Raw genomic sequence first — 15072 nt, 5'->3', positions numbered from 1 at the left:
GAAATATCTTCCTTATTAATAAGTATTAATATTTGTCCTATTATTAATTAAAACAATGCAGCTGTTTAAATTTTTCTCTTTTAAAAATTCAAAATTATTTTGAACTTACCATGCTGGATTTTTTTATTACTATTATTAAGTTGTGGTTGAGGAGGCAGGTAGAGTGTCAGTGGCCCTTGATTTCAGCAAAAAGACATCTCATCTTACAGCATCTTAGCTTTGAAGTACCAGTTCATAGATGCATTAATGTCTAAGGTAAATGTTAAAGCTAATATTTCAAAGCATTATTCTGGTTCTTTTATTCCATCTCTTTCCTGGAGATGTGGTATTTTTAGTGATGCTAAAAATAACCATTTATTGAATGGGCACTATGTGCCAGACATTGTGTTGGACAGTTTGCATATACCGTCAAATTCAATCCTAATAGAAATCTCCTAATTTTTTAGAAACCTAAGCCAGTGCTCAGAATGTTAAATGATTTATATAAGATTGCACAGCTAGTAGTATGGTGTTCATTCCATATAATATACTGTGGTTGTTCTCATGTCATAAAGATGAGACTGTCTTTATGACTGCCTTTCCTTCTAAGTACTTAAAAAGTTTTTAAGCACTTCAGAGTATTTTTAAATGTTTTTTAAGTGTTAGTTTTTTATGTTCAGCTATTGTCAGGTTTTTGATTTCTAGACATAAAATAATAGCTATGAGGCAAGATAATTGCTCCCAGATGGGAAAATCATGACTTTTCTTAATGCTGAATATGACTTTTCTCTTGCATTTTCTACTTTCTGTGAATGGAAATCTCAGCCTTTGGGCTAGTGGAGTATAGTATTTAATGACGGAGAAAATAAGGCGCTAAACATGACAAAATAGACTCTGAACACAAGTCAGTTGTAACTGCTTTGACCTTTAGTATGAATGCTCCTGGCTTCACCCTGCATCCAGTGACATTGTGCAGTTTTTGGATTCAGGAAGCCTGGCAAAACGATGAATGCAGTTGCAGCTTTATCTGGTAAAAATAAAAAGCTCTAACTCCAACCTCCCTTCCATTGATTATTCCTAAATCTCTACAGTGTGAGCTTCTGCTTATACTAAGCTCATGATGAGATCTTCCTTTGGAAGAAGGGAGTCTTCAGAAAAGGAGGAGGATAGATTTTCATCTGGGATATAATTAAAAACCTGCCTTACAGGTTCTGGACAAGTCGAGTCATAGGTATTGGGCTTAAGATGTAAAAGGATTTTGCTGTGATTTGGGATGATTTGGAAATTTTAAGTTTCTTTATTTAATTTATTGGAGTGACATTGGTTAATAAAATTATATAAGTTTCAAGTGTACAATTCAGTGACATATCTATATGTATATTTGATTTGAGACTTTAAAGGAGCTGTCCAGCTTAAATAGTCTGAAAGCTGCCATCTTGGACAAAGAAAGGAAATGGAAGCGATCATAAATACAACAATAACAAATAACTTAAACATTGAAAGACATCATTTGGCTTGTGGTTTTAAGTATTTAAAAAATCGTGATTTTCATGTGAGTGCTGCTTCGAATATGAGATGGAAAACTAATTGTCAGAGTGTTTTCTATTTACTATATGTGCCTCTGAGATGGATAACAGAACCATTCACTTAAAACTAATCTTTTAGAGAAAGTTCTTGTCATTGTGTTGTTAAATAATTGAAGAAATGGTCATGTTGATATGAGGCTTTTATTCCTGGTCTGTTTTTTATTGGTGCTGAGAAGTATCTTATTACCACCTTGTATCTTAAATCACACCTAAAAAGTGACTAGAAAATGAAATGGCAAGAAAAGGTTGTTATCATTAAATATAATATTTGAAGACTCTTAAAAATTTGGGGAAATTGGAATAAGCAGAACACACTAAAGCCTGCCTGCCTGAAATCAGGTATATTACGACATGGGATTCATCTCTTGTCGTTAGGATTTCCTTGTTTTTGGATTCAGTGACCTCAGTGCAGTAAGAACTTCAGGTGTTCATGGAAGGAGAGTAAATTCTGGCCTCCTTGCTGTGAGAGGAAGGCCCAGATAATAGTCATAGAATGACAGAGACCATCTTCCTCTGCCCCCTTTTGGTTCTCATCCTCTCCTCTTTGATTTTTTTGCACCCCTTGCTTGGCTTAACACTCCTACTCAACTGAATCCATTGATTTCGACAAAACCCAGGGGTACAGAGGTCAGTTGGAGACTTTTTGTATGACTTGGTTTGATGGTTTCAGATAGGGTGTTTGAAGTAGGTATGGAGTAGTGAACAAAGCTTCTCAGTCCATTTTTTGAGATTTGAACTTAAAACAACAATGTTACATTAAAGCACTTGAGAGAATTCCCAGCCATTGGTCATTGGGGATACTTTCTGTTAACTTCGGAGGTGGTAAAGCTATTTTGGCTACATATTAAATACAGGAGAATTTAAGGTGTGTGTTATGTGATACTTAGGAACATAAGCTAAAAAATGCTAATTAATGTCAAGTTTATTTAACTCCAAATTACCTTGTTGATATACATCCAGAAATTTTTTAAATGGGGTCACGGTTCACATGCTGTTTGTGTATATTTCCACATAGCATTATTTTATGTGAATGTTTCCGTAAATGAGCAGAAGTCATATGATGATCATTTTTATTAGGAGTGTAATATCCTATTGTGTTGATGTACCATGGATCTTGCTAAGCTTTCCCCCTGTTTTGGATATTTAGCCTGTTTTTAATTTTCCCCTGTTATAAATACTAAGGAATATATGGAAAGGGCCTTTCTTGCTATAGTAATTGTTGAACATCTGCTGTATACTTGCCACAGCTGGCATCAGATACTGTGGCAGATGATAGATGAATGAGACACAGAGTGCTGTAGGGGATTTGAGGAAAGAGGGCGCCTTTCTGTCTAGTGTGATCAAGAAAGGCTCCATGGAAAAGTGGCATTCGATTCTGCGTCTTGAAGAATGAGTAGCAGTAAGATATGGGAAGATTAAACTCAAGCAGTGAGTCAGCAATTTAAGAATATTATGGTCAGAGTGTATAAGGTCCATCTGCTAAGATTCTAAAATTCATCTTACTAGAAAATATCTTGCTTTAAGAATGTGTCCTAAATATGCTTTAGAAAGAGTGCACTACAAGTGTATGATAAAAATGTTGTCAAAGAGATACTATATACAGAAAGTATGCTCTTGAGGTTTAAATTCTCCTATTGCTGGTCACTTTTTGATCTTCCCTAACAGTGATTCTATCGATCAGTCTGATGAGGGAGACTTAATATCTTATTACCAAATGATGAAAGAGAAGAATTGAAGTATGCCATTTTCTATAAAATGTGGAAAGTCATTAACATCACTTGTACATGTGAACTCCAGCTCGTTCAATTATTCATGTATGGATCAAGCATTTGGGGGAGAGTTATGTGCTAGATAGGCCAGAGCTAGAATAAAGAAGATGCCATCTCCCAAAGAAACTAATGGATTAACTAAAGAAAGACCCAAAATTAACAACCACAAAAATAAAACAAAATCTCAACAGTGTGGTAAGCTCTTTGCAGTTATACATAGGGTACTAGGAAGCCACAGGGAAAGGGTATCTAAAACTGGTAGGGGGCATCAGAGAAGGCTTCCCGGAGGAGGAAATGCCTACACTGAGTCTTAAAGAGTGGAAGGAATAGCAAAGAAGTCCTCCCATGTAGGCAGAGTGATCAGCCTGGGCAAAGGCAACAAAAGGTAAGAGAACATTAACCACTAGGAAACTAGTGTTGAAACTTCTCTGCAGCTGGAGAGACCAAACAATGAATGGGTGTGAATATAATGCCATAGAAAAATCTGAGTTAAAAAAAAGAAGCATCACATTTACCCAGGAAGTGACTGGTATGGTCCAGGCTAGCAATGTTGAGCATAGTGACAGGGAAAAGAGGGGATAGTGAAGGAGACCTTTCCTATCACTTGCTCTCCCTTAGTGCTTTGGTATATGGGAAAGTGAACAGCTTACTCAGGAGCCACTATGCCCAGAATGGTATGCAGATGTGGTTTTGTAAGTGGATGAATACCTAGTGAGAATTATTTTATTATGGGTTAGGTGGTGACCAGGATGGGAAAGAGAAATGGTAACAGGATTAACTCATCTCTATACCCCAGATGGCATTTGGAGGGAGGGAGCACCAAGCCCATAGCACAGGCCTTATGTCCTGACTCTTCTCATTAGAGTGGGTGGTGGTTAAACAAGCTCTGCCATACACTATATTCTAGTTCTGGATTTTAACCGTTCAGTTAGTTTTATCAAATTAATATGAGCATATTTTTCCTCTTTAAAAGGCAAAAGGGAGAGGAAAACCATGGAGCTTTTCTTTGGCATATAGCATTGAATTTTGTATATAGTCTATATAATTTAAACATATGGCATATGTTATGTGTAAAAGTAAAAGTTACAATATAAGTCACTGCTTTTATATGACCACTGTAGCTGAAAAGGAGGTGGGCAAAATCAGTGAGCTTTAAAACAAGTCCCAGCTTTCGTGGAATTTACATTCTAGTGGATTTGGATGGGATAAGACAGGCGACTGATTTGTTTTAAAAACTAAGAAAAACCTGGTGAAATGTAGTTATCCTCCCACATTTTTATTTTTGAATGCTTTGTGCCCAGAGAAAATGTTGGAGCTGGGATTTAAATTTTAATTTTATGAGTTTTCATGAGTCATTCTTTAAAATGGGCTTTAAACTGTTAATTAGTAAATGATAGCCTCTTTCATCTTCCTTAATTTTTTTTCCTTGCATGCTGTTGGGTCATTCAGAATGGCACTAAGGTTAAATCTGGAGCATCATAAGCCACTTGAAAACATATGGTTAAGCCTGCTAAACACAGGTTCGATTGGGTACCTCTCCTGTGGGCTTGTTGGTTCATGTGCAGATTCCTGCTTCCACCCAGTTCCAGGACCAGCTGCACATACCTGCCTCACCCTAGTCCAGGAGGGCCAGTCTGCTTTCTTCATCCAGCCCAAGAGTAGAGTTCTAGAAAAATTTGCTTCCAGAGCTATAAGAACTTCGGTAACTTCTTCATTTCTTTATTCTCCTCACTTACTGTGCTGGAAGGAAATGGCATGATAGGGTGGCAAGGATTTTTAGACAAAGAAAAACTGAAATGGATATGGTGTTGAAATTCGGCTGATTTGTAGGAAGCACCACAACAGTCCCTTTTCGTGTTCCTAGCCCCCTTTCTGGTTATCTGTAGTATAACATTTGCTTTCCCTTTAAAAAATCTCCGAGGATGAGGAGGGAGGGTTATTTATTCAATACCATGGAATCTTGAAGGAAAAAATATAAAATTTTCAAAATTGTAATGATAATGACTTCATTTGCTGTGTATCACATTCTACATGACAATCAACCAATTCTCCTTTATTAATACTTGTGTATTCTCTCAAAGACCTAAAAGAAGTACTTTGACTTTTAAAAAATCTTTATTGACAATTTTATAAATAGAAAAATATCATTGTTTTAGAGCACATAAGATGAAAATAGTTAACCTAAGGGCATTTTTATGTGGCATTATCAAGAGAGTTGAAGTTGACAAGGGTGGACTCTGCAGGCTCTACCTCAGGAATGGTGCACTCATCACCCTGGGCCAATTTGGTCAGTCTGTCTGTCCTCAAACCAGAGGGAAAAACAGACTTGACAAATTGTTTATAAAAGGTTGTCTGTTTTTAGGGTGTGGCTGTTGAACCACACCTGAGAAGCTACGGAGATGAAGCCAACTCATAAAGTTACTTAAGAGCCTCCACCCCAGCTGATGGTCCAGATTGTCTGCAAAGGAAGTGAACTAAGCCAGTGTTAAGACCTTGAGTGGGATAAGGCAGTGGCGATAATGCATAATGGATGCATTCATACACATCACTTCAATACAGCATTTGCTTGGATGGGAGCATGGGAAAAGGCACACGAGCACACACTCATGCTTCTTGTTAGCTTTCTGGGTCACTACTGACCTCATACTGTCCTTGCTTGCCCAGCTACCTATTAGACTTAAGCCTTTGTAAGTTCATCGAAAATCCTTATGGATCGAGAATCTAAAGCGAAGAAAACTTGACCTCTAACCCTTCAGTGAGTTGGTTGAAACAATAAAATTTAAAAAAAAAAAGAGAGACCATTCACATATATAGCAGTTGGCTTTGACTAGAATAAATTTACCATGTTATGAAACTGATCATTGTGATGGTGTTACTATGACAGTATTTTAAGTTAGAAAGTACTTTGATAAGTTGATAGTTTATAAGTTAAATGGACTAGTTTATAAATTCTTGGAGAATTCCTTAAACTTCTGATTGCTACCTGAAGTTCACTTAAAATAGATATAATTGACGTTGATCCTGTGACCTATTTCGCCTTTTAAACCATTGGTACTTTTTTCATTTCCTTTAGTGGACTTCGGTAAAATTTAGGAAAGCTTATAAATTCCAAAAAAGTTAACTTTAAATAAAAGAGAGGTAGGTCAATAGTTTGACACTATGGCAAAATTTATTTTCTTCAGATCATTGGTTAGCAAATATTTTATATTTTGTTAATGAAAATCAATAAAATATTTTAATTGCATAAAAATTCTACCATTCTAATATAACACGTGGTTTCATCTTTCTTAAATATTTTAGTTTACATTTTATTTATGTGGCATACTTTTTATTTGTAATACTACTTGTAGTTTAGTTGTCACAGTTTTCCACTCATTTACAGGTGTTCCTGGTCTCCTTTCCCAGATGTCTGTAGAGTAACATTTGTTTTTCCTTTTAAAAAGCCTTTATAATTACAATGGTAAATAATATTCAATTGTATTAATGTATCATAGTGTATTATCCATCTTTCTAATGTTAAAAATGTAGATTATATCTAATTATTTGCTATTTTAGACATCTCTGTAGTGAAATCTTTAGGCCATAATAAATTATTTCTTTGGGATAAATTCTCAAGAATAACTAGTTCAGAAATATGAACATGTTTTGATTTGGTGAAAGTTTATCAAAGACTTTCTAGATTATAAAAGCAATACATAATCATCCTAATAGATTAGAATGGGACCTTAGTCCCACCCCCAAGTGAGCCATGATGAGCCCCTAAGCAAAGGTTGTATAGAATGAGAAAAGAAGGTTCTGATGAGTGGAAGGATATGGAAGTGGTGACGGTATACTATGTAGTTAAAAAATAAAATGAAGTACTTATTTGTGTGATTTTAAAAATAGAATCCAAGCAGTCTCCCCTTTGGACAAGACATAGAGGTATCCAGTGTTGGTTTACAAACAACTGGTTTGACAAAGTGCAGTTTCCTATGTCAGATAATGTTAAGTGATGTCCATGCACCCTTGACTCTGATCAAGAGATGGCTGGAACCAGCAGGCCCCAGCTTTTTCAGGTTTAAGGGTCATTTAGGAATGCTCGTAGATAAGAGGAGAACTGTATATTCCAGGCTCTGGACTTGGAAAGCTTGGAGAGTCAGTGGAGGCAGTTCAAGTGTGCTAAAGAGTGAATGTGCAAAAAAAAAAAAAAAAAAGTGAACATGCTTCTGGCTGCATGTCTGTGACCTGAGTGTCTTTAACATTTGATTTCATCTTCTAGAGCCACAGCAGAAATCAGGTTTGTGGTCTTTCTTTTTCTGGGAATTGCGATTGAGCAGAGGGAAAGAAGCTAATATATAAAACCACTCTTTACAAATGTGTCGATTTCCTCCACTAGCCCATAGATAAATAATGCAATGGTATTCTCCTATTCGGTTGTTTTATTAAATGGTTTTGAATTATTTGTCTTTGAAAGGAGATGTCTTCTGTGTCCTGTACTCACTCACTTCGCTACTTTGGCCTGAGTATAATTAGGTTACCTTATCATTCTGCCCACCAGTTCTATCTCTATCCTCCCACCCCCGCATATGAAGGGAAGGTTCATATGACATGCATGGTAGTTTTCCGGCCTTTAGGGGTGTTAGCTGTCAGTCCCCAGAGTTCCATTTGCTAGTATTGGGGCCAGTCCACAGCATTCTACGATGAAAACAGGCAAACTAGGGATCTTTTAGTAAGTCACAAACAATTGCACTGAAGCAAGAGTCCTGCTAACTGGGGCATGTTCTTCGCTGATTGACTGTGTGCATTAGTTTCCAATTTGTGAAATTGAGTGTCTAGACTTATCTCCAAGACTGTGTCTAGGACATAGCTTAGAAGAGAAGGAGGCCTCAAGTGACCACCGAAATTGGTATAAAAACCACAAGACCCATGTCCCCTGACATGTTTTTCAGTCATGTATTAGCACTTGCTTCCTGCACAGAAGCTGGATTCAAACAAAGGAGCTACTGAGGGAAGTTATGCTTCACTTCACTTTTTAATAAAATATAGTGTCTATCTCATTAGATATGGGTATGTCTAAAATTCAGAACCTTAGATCCTAATTCTCTGACCTGCAGATGATACCATCGTTTAGTTTCCCGGGCATTAAAAAAACTGAATATTTAATACATGTGGAGGAATAGAAGGAATGCAACAAAGACTTGACTTTTATAATATACATTAGACATATAAAAGATGTTCCATTTTTCAAAGAAGTTTCCTCTATTTCCCTGTTTTTTTTCTAGCTTCCTCAGAGCAATAAACAATAATGACTACACTCATAGTTAAGCTGCTCCATTGTGTTGGACAGTAGTTTTATCTTCATGTTTCAAGTCATTATCATTTCCAAAAACTACCTTCCATTTGACTGCATAGTCTCACTGCTCTGTTTCACAGTAAAATTGTACTGTCCTTAAATTAGAACCTGAATAAAAACTAGAGGCCCAAGGATTGCTAGGTACTGATTTAGTAACAGTGTCTGTTGGCACAAACCTTATACTTATTCATATTTCTAAAACTGCAATAATAGAAATGAAAGTTACTTTAACAAAAAAGGAACTCAGAAATGAGATTATTAAATATAACTAAATACATTTTAAATTTAAATCTAAATGCCATATGTTTCCTGTGTAGTAGCAGGTAAATAGATATCCTGAATTTTAGTCTCAGAGAAAAAGGTCAGAGATAGTTACAGAGAGGTATTTCATCTTATTAGGCCTATTTAAAAAACAATGAGACCCTTTGGGACTATCAGTCTTTTTTTAAAATCAGATTTCTGTGGGTCCCTTTGTTGGTAATCCATCTATGCTGTCCCTTTATCATCTACTCTGCCTTTGTTTTTATTATTGGATTCTCCTATACCTTTTCTAGGCCAGCATGACTAACAGAGGGACAAATCAGAGGATATGTGTGTGGCTCCGGGAGTTTTTGGTAGATCCAGAGCAGAACTGGAATGCATACCATTGTCTCCGGCCTGAGCTCCAGAACAAGAGAGCACAGACCGGCCTGAAGGTGCTGCACAGTGCCCAGGCCATAGCCTATCCCCGCCCAAACCCTCTGGCCCATCAGGTCCCACTCACTTTCCCCCCAGTCTTATTGCAGCCGTCTGTCTTTATCACCTTGGCCATTTAACTTGTGTGTGCACATGCTTGTACATATAAAAATACGATGTTTTGAAATAAAATCTGCTTTTATTTGCATGATGAACACACATATTACCTATAACACCCCCTATACCAACCCACCCACACTTCCTACACTCTACTTTGCTAATAGGAAATTATTAGTTGTTTTGTGCTTTTGGCAGTTCTGGAACAAATAGAGTCAAGTATTGAGACTCTTGGGTGTAGGACCGAGAATGTAATTTTTGCAATCTGTAGCTTTTTAATAGACAATTATGAGAGATAAGAAAGGGAACTTCGATATGAAGTCTGAGATGTCCCAGTGATGACCTCTCAGTGGGTGTCATTATCTAAACAACAGTGATTGAATGCAGTTCAGCAGTATGTAGGTAGGATTTATTAAATAAGCACAGCATATGCTAAAGTGGTAATAAGGTAGCCAACATTGTTTCTTGATGGAGAAAGGAGAGCCTTTGGGATTTCAGAATTGTCCTCTCATACCTGTTGCTATTATATTAAAAATTTTTAAATATTGGCTTGTTCAAAGGCAGAATATAAAGGCAGTTTATATTCTGCCTTTGAACAAGCCAATATTTAAAAATTTTTTATGTAAACATGTATAATATAAATACGTGAATCACTTACCTAGAAATGAGACCAAGTGCAAACACAATGAGACACAGTGCTTCCGTAGAATGGGAAATAAAGAATCCCTTCAGCTGAAGAGGTTGCCCTTGACCAGATATCTTAGGAGGCCATACTGGAGGGTGAAGAAGACAGCAATGATAAGTGATAATGTCTTTGATGATGGCAGTAATTTCAACCCCAGTTTAGGCCATCAGCAGTCTGCTAATGAGTTAACAAATGGAAAGGGAACCCTAAGAGTTACCTACGGCAGGACTCACTAGGGCCAGTGATATTTGTCTTCCATGTACTTACAGTTATATGATCAGAATCACAGCAGGAGCATCATACAAATAATGGTAATGGAATTTGTTTAGACATACCCAATCTTGTTTCAAAAAAAAAAAAAAAAACCTTAGGGTGGCTTAAAAGGTTATACAAAGTAAAATTAAAAATCAATGTGTGAGGATATCAGGACAAATGGAAATAGCAAGAAGAGGAGATGAGGAGTGAAGATAGAGATCGCTTGTATGTACTGCGTAAGGTCTTGTAAGTTCACTTACAAAGCAGTGGAAATAGGCCATTGCTTTGGCTCTTGTGTTCCCCAGCAGTCAAGTTAAAGGGAATTGTGGCCAGATAGATAGTTCACAAGGTCTTTAAGATTCAATAAACTAGTTACTCAAGAAAGGCACAAGTTACTAACCACACGGGGGACAGACAGGTGGGCCATGCCATCAACAACACGGTGAGAGTAAGTACGGTCATTGCTGGAAGTAAAGCAGAGCTTTGATATTTTACAGGAAAATAGAATTTGCTTGTTTGATCCTCTCGTGCTCATTTTTATTTACTAATTACATTGGTTAATAATACATGGAGTACAAACTTTCTCTTAGTAAGTTTTTTCCTCTTCTATTGTAAAATAAGTGATACTTCAAATGAGATTAAAAACAGGATACTTATATTTCCCAAACTCTGCTTTAGAATTAAAAGGCTCGTGCCTTAAATTTTTATGACTTTCTGGTGTAAAAAGGACTGTATTCACTAGATGGCAGTATCAACAGCCTTTTGGGAAGTTAAATGGGATCATGTATCTCTTGAGTACTGAAAATGTGGAAAAGTAGGAAAATGATTTGAACATACAGGATCTCATATCTACATCCTTACGAAAGGGAATTTTCCATTTCCTCCTCCTTTTTTCTTTCGGGGCCAGGGAGGAGGTACTACACATAGCTGCGAGCACGCCTGGGTAGCACTGGAGGGGCACTTTTCAACAGCAGTCTCCCAGTCCTCAGGCATGCCATTGGCAGCAGGGTTTCCAGTTACTTTCCTTTGCTGCTTTCCGTGTGAACCTTCAGGTGGATGTCACAGGGCAGGAGTTACTGACCATCATTTTGGGACCAGCTGTAGGATGATGGTATATTGGTAAGGTGCAAAAATGTGTTTAATAAGCGGGAATGATGTTTAGACCCTTAAGTGTTTACTCATTTATCATTTCTAGCATCAAAACAATGTGCTCTCTCTCAGGAAATGATGATTTATTTCTCTTTATGTAAAAATCTTTCGCCCATTTCCATCACTGGGGAGAGATCACATACTTTGTCATAGTTTTTTTTTTTTAATGAAAAAATAGATTCATTTTAAAATCATAATGGCATAAAATTAATGGTATTTGGTTGAATTTTAGGATTTCTGCAGTGAGAATTTAAGTTTTGTAGAAATTTAGGACTTTTGTAGGATTTCTTTAGCAGGTGAGAAGTCATAGAAAAATTGATTTCTGGCCTATTCCTCAAGGCAGTTTCTTAACAGCAGTGCTGCTGGTGTTCTGTGTAGGACACTATTCATTATGTGAGATTGTCACCTGTGCTGCAGGGTATTCTGCATCCCTGGCTCTTGTCTTCTAGATGCCAGAAGTGCCCATCAGTCATTTGTGACTACCAAATAACACACAAATTTCCATGTGTCTCCATGGAGGGGTGAAGAGGAGGGAATTGGCACTGCCCAGAGAGCTGCTGGACTAAGTAGTGGTGTAAGTAGTGGAACTTGTGGAACTTGTGAGATTATGTGGGCATAATCTCTTTAAAAGATTGTACATTAACAATGTTATATTTTTAAAAATCACAACCTTATTTGCATTTATTTATGGGTTGTGATTTGGATTAATTCTACATAAGCACAATTTTTACATAGTATAAACTTGTAAATATGTAATTTTTAGGGTATACTTCTTATATAACTGTATCAGGTACGTCTTCTAGTACTCCTCATTGTTTTTCTGTTAGTGTACACATCATGTCCAGATAGTCCGTTATGCTCCACCTTGCTTTTCCCACCCCTTTTGAAATAACTTTATTTGAAAGTTAAAACCATTTATTTTTTTCTTATGTGAATTCTAGTACCATTTTTTTTAGATCTCTAAAGTATCTTTTTTTGCATTTAATCGAAGTTGTTAATATACAGATGACTTAGGTTTGAATTGTATTCATTGCTGTTTTTATCAATCTGGTTTTATACTGTCAACATAAGAAACATCCAGACCTGTAGAGAATTTTTATAAGAATTTATTTGAGCCAAAAAGAAGATAATGCCTGGAAGCAAGAACTCAGATGCTCCAGAGAATGACAGTTTTGCAGTTTCATTTATACATTTGGAAATAAGGAAGGAATATAAGGAAAATTATAGGAAAGATTAGATTACAGGATAGTTGACAAGATTATATGCTCCCTCAAGGGTGGTTTCTCCTTTGAGAGGCCTGGAAAAGAGGATTACTTCTGACATTTTAAAGGTGTGTTAACCTAGATGCATAAGAACAGTGGACAGGGCTGGCTTAAAAACTTTTACTAAAGAATTGTAGGCCTGGGACGTGACTACCCGCCATGACCTGCCCAGTTAGGAATTGGTGATCAGATCACCCTGTGAGGTTAGTTTCAGTTACTAAACTTGTATATCTCCCCTTTTTCATCCACAATATGTCTTCTTTGCTAGACTTCCCTTTTTTTCCTCCCATCAAAGTTTTATTCTGTAGGAAGAAACCTTGCCTGTGTTCTCTGACCCTCACTGATCTCACCTGCCCTGAGGATGGTTTGGTGCCCACATGCTATTCATTTCTAGTCTGTGCTAGTTGAGAAGAGGGCTAATCTCGTTTCCTTTCTCTTTTTCTTTTCTCATCAACTAAACTTAAAAGGGCCTGGACCTTAGAATTTCTATTTGTTTTCATGATACTTCACACAGGGCCAATCCATAGTGCACCCCTAGGTAACGCCTTGGTTGATTGGTGTGTTCCCAGTTGATTTTCTCCGTTTGGTCTTTGCATTGGTGCAGTTACCACCAGCTTCTGGTTGTAGGTTAGGTCACCAATAAAGTATGTCCAAGACATTAGGAACAAATTTTATATTTGATCATTGATGTTTAAGGACACAAGACAGGGGTAGAAGAGAGCCCAGGTGGCACCTGACCTAACAAAAGATGCATGAGTAATGAAAGAGAGAAGAGGGAAAACAATTGCTCAGTCCAGCTGGAAGAATGCTGGCTTACTTTGGTCCTTGGTATGCCAAGGTCCAAGACAGTGCCAACTGATATGTGTTCTGCACCTGAGTTGCTACTACTCGCTTGCCCAGACAAGCCTCTTCAGGCACAAAAGCCTAAGGAAAGGCTTTCATGTTAAGGAGCAACAGGGACTCTTCTGCATTCATCATTCCTGGTGTTACCTCGCCACCAGGCTAGCATTCCCCTTCACCCCCACTCCCAACCCCTACCCACTCTACTCAGTAAAGAAATGCTGTTTAACGATAAAGAGTTCAGTCAACAAGATGGAATTTTAAGGTTTAGGTATTCTTGGGGACTCTTTTGGATTACTAGGCCTTTAACTTTTATCTAATTCTTAGAACTGCCTTATTATAAGATCTGTCCATGGGGACTAATGTTAAGCTGTTTTGAATTTCACTTCAGTGACTCCTTAGGGGCTGGTTGATATTCTTTCTGCCCATGTCTGGAGCAACTGGATTAAAGATGGCAGATATTGTGCTGATTGTTAGACTAGACACTTTAAATGCTGATTAAATTTCTGTCAAACTGCACAACTCACATCTTCATTTTAATATACAAAACCTTTGTTTGCGACTTTTTCAAGCTGTCATTTAACTTAAAAGCTGCTTGTCCCCACACCCTTTAAGGAAATGTTTGATTTATAGTCAATTGATACCTACCAAATTTCACCATTGAATTTCCGAATACTTCCTGTCACCCATTCAAGCTTTATTAAATACCTAATGTAAGACACTAAGTATCAATCAAGATAGTAATTATTTTACATAACCCCAAATCTTAGTGGCTCTTAAAACAAAGATTCATTTCCTAGTTGTCCTACATGTCCCTTGTGGGTTAGCTGCAGCTCTGCTCTGTGTTGACCTCAATCTATTGATGGAACAGCCTCCATCTTCAGAGCAGAGGAGGAAAAGAGAACAAGGTGAACTTCTCAAACTTGCTCCTAGAAGTGATAGGAGGTCACATGGCCATTGCCCAAAGCAAGTCGCATGACCACACTTGAGTTCAATAGGGTGGGGATATGTAATTCACCTTTGAGAAGGAGCAGGAAATTTTAATGAATGGTAGTAGTATAATCTACCACATCTCTGTAAATGCAGTCCCCACCCCTGAAGATCTTAATATTCTGAGAAAGAGTAGTTTTTGTTCAATTTTTCAAAACAGTACCATGAGTGAATAGTAGGTTATGTTGATTTTTTTTCTCTTCCATTCTTGTAAGGAATCTACTATTATGTTTAATAAAGCATAATAATCATGATATATTTGAGCTATCTTTAAAATTATTGTACAGCAGCTTAATTTACCAATTATCAGTGGCTTCATTTAGCAGTTTGTATTCTACAACTGTAACTTGTTGGCTTTGCTGTTAAACAATTACATTTCAAAACCAGACGTGTCTTTTGCCTTCAGAAGGTAAATGGCATCAGTTGCGGGGAA

General features: G+C 37.1%; 1 protein-coding gene across 6 annotated transcripts in view; it reads left to right on the top strand.

Annotated features, from left to right (window-relative positions):
* KANK1 (KN motif and ankyrin repeat domains 1) overlaps positions 1–15072 on the top strand; it is a 179116-nt gene that overhangs the window by 72935 nt on the left and 91109 nt on the right. The window contains exon 4 of one of the 6 annotated variants that reach the window (XM_025051443.1): positions 11997–12121. The exons of the other annotated variants lie outside the window; for them this stretch is intronic. The gene's annotated coding sequence lies outside the window, so the exon portion shown is untranslated. The remainder of the gene's footprint in view (positions 1–11996; positions 12122–15072) is intronic. 6 annotated transcript variants of the gene reach the window in all.

Source organism: Pteropus alecto, unplaced genomic scaffold (genome assembly GCF_000325575.1).
Source record: "Pteropus alecto unplaced genomic scaffold, ASM32557v1 scaffold95, whole genome shotgun sequence".
Taxonomy (NCBI): Eukaryota; Metazoa; Chordata; class Mammalia; order Chiroptera; family Pteropodidae; genus Pteropus; species Pteropus alecto.
This window is presented reverse-complemented; position numbering and strand designations above follow the sequence as displayed.